At 27.5% G+C, this 6,061-nt stretch overlaps 1 long non-coding RNA gene across 1 annotated transcript; it reads left to right on the top strand.

Moving 5' to 3' along the window:
• Window positions 1–4,861: 4,861 nt before the first annotated feature.
• On the top strand, window positions 4,862–5,751 carry LOC25487399 (uncharacterized). Its single transcript, XR_003009425.2, has 2 exons — window positions 4,862–5,014; window positions 5,116–5,751. It is a non-coding gene; the product is annotated as an uncharacterized lncRNA (long non-coding RNA).
• Window positions 5,752–6,061: the final 310 nt, after the last annotated feature.

Consider the following 6,061-nt stretch of genomic DNA (forward strand, 5'->3'; position numbering starts at 1 on the left):
TCGTTTATACACATACGATAGGCACTGCAAACTGAATATTCACCGTTACTCTCTTTTTTCCAACTGAGCCTATCTGATTTATAATCGATGATTACAAATAGAAACAACGTGTAACTGCGTGCTTTTGGTTACAATACTCAGTTTGGATCAGTTACGATAAGTCGAATCTAATTTATTAATTTTTTCAAAGCTTATCATGTTTTCAATTTTCTGTCATGTCAATTGAAAAAGAGACACTTGAATGAAAAAAAATATATCCCCATAAAATCCGAAACATACAACCACACATAGGCGGCAACAAGTCGTCAGTCCCACCACGTAGTAGGTTATGAAATATGATATTTGTACAATTATTTTTTAATAATTGTTATAAGAATTTTATCTCTCATACTTATACTCTTTAAAAAAAAACTCTCATATTTATATTAAGTTTTTACTTTCTCTTCCTATTGCTATGGTTTTGGTGTTAATACCTCATTTTTTTTTTGTAAATTTATGATTGTCCCATGCATCGTTATACAATTGTTTGTTTAAATAACACAATTCATCCGTTAATTGCGCTAGAGATGGAAAATGGTAAACAAACATGCACAATCAAAATATGTTAGACAAATTTTTCTCGTCGATCATAAATAATACTAGTTAAAAAAATGGTTCAATAAATAATTGAGAGATGGATAGCCACTAAATTGAGTTAAAACTTAAAAGTTTAAAGAAGTTAAAAATTTAGAGTTCGGATGCTCACAAGAGAGAAAATATTTTTTTTGGTTACGACAAGAGAGAAAATATACTAACATAAACAATTAACCTATCAACATTGTGATTAAAAAATAAATAAAAATAGGGCAATGTTAACTAGTACTTTCAAGATACTTGATAAGAAGACTAAAGAAGAAATGTTGTCTTGGAAATGATGCATTCAATGCATTGAAACTTAATTACAATCCAACAAACTTCAATTATTTTTATGGGTCTTGTTAACAACATAAAACGATGATGTGCCATAAGGACTAAATTGAAAATGTTTAAAAACTTAAAGGACTTATATGCGACCAAAATAATTTAAAGGACCAATCTGTTACACTTTCAAATTTAAAGGACTTATGTGTGACCAAAATAACTTAAAGGAACAATATGTTACAAACATCAAACTTAAAGGACCTCTAGTGTAATTTAACCTTTTGTTTTACTTCTTTTTTATCTTTTGTTTGTGGTTTTGTGCTTTACATTTCGTTCTTAAATTAGATATAGGTTTGTTATTGGGTGGCATTTCACATGGGAAAGGCCAATCCTTTTCCACCATGGGAAAGATGGATTCAACAATTAGATTAAGTGAAGAACATATTCTTAACATGCTCTCTCAACACTATATTTTTCTTCACACTATCTTCCAACAATTTTAAAAATTCTGAAAATTAATTTTCAGAAATTAAAAAAATAAAAATAAAAATTCTGATAAGTTTTTTTTTTTTTTTAATTCTGTAATTCATTTATTTATTTTTAAATAAAAATAAAATTCTGGAAACTAAAATAATTTTTTATTTTTCTAAAAAGAATATATATTTTAATTTCGTAATAAAATAAGATATTCTGAAAAATAAAATAAAAATTTAAAAAAAATTATTTTAAAATTAAAGTTTTTATTTTTCTAAGAAAATAAAATTCTAGAAAATAAGTTTTTTATTTTCAAAAAATATTATCTATTTTTTTGTTGTTATACTAAAAAAAATAAAAAGTTTTATTTTGAAAAAAGCGTTTTAGAATGGTTGAAAAGAAAATCTGAACATTTTTTTAATTTGGAATGGTGGTAAAAATGTGTACAAAAATCTAGTGTGGAGAGAGTATAATAAAATTGTTCTATTGATTTGATCTAATGGTTAAATGCCAACTTTCCCATGATGGGAAAAGATTGACCTTTCCCATGTGAAATGGCCACCTTATTGTTATTGTTATTTGAAGTTGCTTTGATATTGGTTACTATTTTCCTTTTGCTCTATGCATATAAATTTATTGACGTGAATTTTAAGTTCGAATTCACAATACGTTTGTTGATTGAATGTTTATGTTAAATGGTCTTTAATTACTCTTTAGATTTGATATCAATAGAAGTTCGACTAAAAGTCAAATTTTTTATTTTAGAGAAGTTCGACTAAAAGTCAATTATTTTGTGAATGGCTATGATTGTACTCTTTCTAATGAAAGTAGGATAAATGATCCTTTTAGCATTGCAACCTTGGAACTTACACTTGTTTGAGCTGAAACTGGAAGAACAAATGAAATGGGCAAATTTCGTGCTTGAAATGGACAAAGCACTTTAAAAAAATTTCTTACTAACGAGTGTCCTCAGGGCAATGGTTAAGGAAACCAAAAGTAATATATTTATATTAAATTCAACAATGGTTTGACTTTTAAAAAGTTAAATTCTTGGTTTTTCACCATTTATCAATATAATGTTTCTATTTTTATCATCTTAATCAATGTCTAAAAAATACTCTTTAACATTTTCCTTAAAAAAAATGAATGGATCCATGTGTAGTTTAGGTTGGATAGTGTAGAAGGCTTTAGTTTAGAGTGCATTGTAAAGATATCAACCACATAGTTGAGGTCTAATTTTATAAATTATAACATATTATTTTCTCCTACTTTTAATTAATATGAAGTTATGAACATAATTTTCCTTTTGTCAAAAAAAATCATGATTTACCATGCTGCTATTGATTGGAAATCTCCATCTCCATGAAGTTGTAACCTTTCATGGATTTAAGACGTGTGCTTTCTTGTATCTTTTTTCTTTCTTTCGAGTTTGGTGGTTGTTTTTTGTGGTATTTATCATGGGAAGGCTTAATCCTTTTTCAATATGGGAAATGTTACTTTTTACCTCTATGTGACACTCAAACAAGTTGCTTTTATTTTGTTTGTTTTTTCAATGATTCAAAAAGTTAATATTTAATAGTATTAACAAGTTTACTAGTACACCCCTATTTCTATGAAATCATATATGCACCTCATCTATTTACACGTAAATGATTTATCACGTAATTTTTTTGTTGTTGTTGATATCTAACTTTTTTTTTTTTTTAATTTGACAAACTTTTTTTTATGGTAAGGGATTAATTTACGAGTTTTTTTATTGTTAAAATAATTTTTATTTACTAAAATCTTATTTTAATACTATTTTATTTCAGTTTTTTATACTTAATAAAAGTTAAACATAAAAAAAAAAAAGTAAACGTAACTCTTCTATATGTCACCAGAAATTAAACTTTTCTATAAAAAAAAAAAAAAAATTGAATATGAATCTTTTAAAAAAAACTGAACGTAACAATAGTACAACACAAACTATATATCTTTTTTTAAGGAAAACATATTTACAGTATTTATTTATTAAAAATTTGAAATATGAAGTTTAATTAAACATAACCTCTTTTTTCATAAACGTAATTAAATATTGCAGAGGGTAAAAATGGACTTTAATCAAAATAGTAAGGTTAAAAGTGGAAGAAAAAACAATAAGCTATAAACTCAAACGCTACTTGAAATAGCGTATGGAGAATAAGCTATAAACTAGTGAAATACGCTATAAGCTCATGACAAGAAGACGTTTATCAAACAGAGCTTTTTTGGACATAGGAACTTATAAGCTATCCACTATAAGCTATAAGTTAATTTACTGGCCTTACCAAACAGACCCTTAACCAAATAATACTTAATGTTTTGGTTTTTTCGAAGTCAGAAATATGTAGGCGGGGGTTCCAATAGAATGTTTTAGTTTGGGCTTTGTCATTTTCGTTTTACTCATAGGCCCATTGTCCATTATTGTGCCAATAATCCATAAAATAAAGGTTTAAATGTGTAATTGGTCCCTGCACTTTCATCAGATTTTGGCATTGATCCCTGCACTTTTTTTTGTTTGGCATTGGTCCCTGCACTTTGTAAAAATATTGGTATTGGTCCCTCTGTTAACTTTCTATTAAAAAAAAAAACACAAAACCAACGGAGTGCCACGTGGCCCAATCATTTCACGACACGTGGCACCAATATCAATATTTTTACGAAGTGCAGGGACTAATACCAATATTTTTACAAAGTTCAGGGACCAATACCAATAGTTTTGTGTTTTTTTTTAACAGAAAGTTAATAGAGGGACCAATACCAATATTTTTACAAAGTGCAGGGACCAATTCCAAACAAAAAAAAGTGTAGGGACAAATGCCAAAATCTGATGAAAGTGCAAGGACTAAATGCATATTTAAACCTAAAATAAAATATCACTAAACCTTATCATGTGGGTCAATTTTTTTTATTTTTTCTTGAAGGGAATGTGGGTCAAAATTTTTGTAAAATCTTTAAAACAAAAAGTCACCAATAAATTGCAAGTGGACAATCTCAACTATTCAATATTTTTATTAATATATCAAGGATTTAAATTTACCTTTCCCATGGTGGGAAAGAATTAGCATTTCCCATGATAAATGTCACCGTTGTTTTTAGCCTCTTTATTTTCTTCGCAGCAATGCTTTTTTTCAATACGTCTCATCGCCACTTGGCAACGTTTTTTTGTTTTTGATTTGAAGGAACGTTATTTCTAAAACTATTTTTTTTTTTATATCACTACTATTATTTAACTTTTCCCGTTATTTATCATGAAAGTCTAATTGAAAAATAAAAAAGTATAATGAAAGTTAAATATAAAAAGCTTTGATGATCGTGAAGATTTTATGTGAGATCGTGATTAAGGTTAAGTGATCATAGAATGAGCTAAAGAGATAAAATGATACATCGATGTACCTTAAAGACATTTAACTATAATTAAAATTTTATGAATGGTTTTCTTACAACTTCTAAGTACTAAAAACAATTTAATTGAAATTGACAAAACATGGAATTTTAACTTATAAAGTGATCAACCACTTTTCTTTTTATTCCATGCAAATGTGAAAAAATATGGCTCAAATTCTCATGTTCATTTATGTTTTGATCATCTTTCTTTCTCTATTTCTTGTTGTAACTAACGGTAAGTCATTTTTCACACTATTTTCAATCTTACATTTTATCTTATAGACAATATTTCATCACCCTTAAGTAACACTCATTTAGTCTTGTTTGACATGGCAGCTCGTCCGTGCAATAATGTCGATGATTGTCGAAAACATATGTGTACTCCTTATGGTCAACTTGTGAGGTGCATTAATTCAACTTGCGAGTGTGTGTTAGATTAATAATTATATTGAAAATAATTATATGTCACATATAATCTCATTTTCTTCTTCTTCAATCACCTCCACCTAAGAGGGATGATTTAGAGTCAATTTGTTTACCAGAAAATTTCCCTCTAAATCGTTTTTCTCCTTAAAAAAAGTGATTTTCCTATATATGTAGATTTTCTTTCGTGATTTCGTCGTCTTAACGTGCGTTGTTTGTTCGTCGTCTTTGTGCGGTCTTGTTTGTCTTTTCTGTCATGTTAGCATGTTTGTTCATTCAGATTGTCAAATCAACTTCGATCCGATGAAAATCCAATCAATGGCTTTGTTTTCGTCAACCATACTGATCCAGAGACATGAGTACTTTGGAGACTTGAATATATTCGTATTTGTAGATTTATGTACTTTATCGTTTTATGCTATTAACATGAATGAATGATGTGAGTTTGCTTGCAAATTTATCCTATTTGTTTTTAGCAAATTTGTATTTTTTTAATATACTATATCAATTTAAATGAATGAACTAATAAAAACCTTGTGCATTTGAACAGATCTGTACATTTATAGTTGATGTTCCACACTGATATTATAAAATGAAAAAAAATCTCATTAGTATTTTTAAAGTATCAATATTAATCTAATATTTCTATAAAATATTTATTTATTTATTTTTGCAAAAAATTCGTTAAATATTTGCACCACGCAAGGTGCAGATCTTATACACTTATATATAGATATTCATTTTAAGATGTAACATGTCAACCCATAGCACGAATAAACATCGTCACTTCACATAATTAGCAAACCAAACTTTAGAAAGTTTTTAAAATAGGTAAAAACACATTAATATAACCATCCGA

This window comes from Medicago truncatula, chromosome 2 (assembly GCF_003473485.1).
Source record: "Medicago truncatula cultivar Jemalong A17 chromosome 2, MtrunA17r5.0-ANR, whole genome shotgun sequence".
NCBI classification, from domain to species: Eukaryota; Viridiplantae; Streptophyta; class Magnoliopsida; order Fabales; family Fabaceae; genus Medicago; species Medicago truncatula.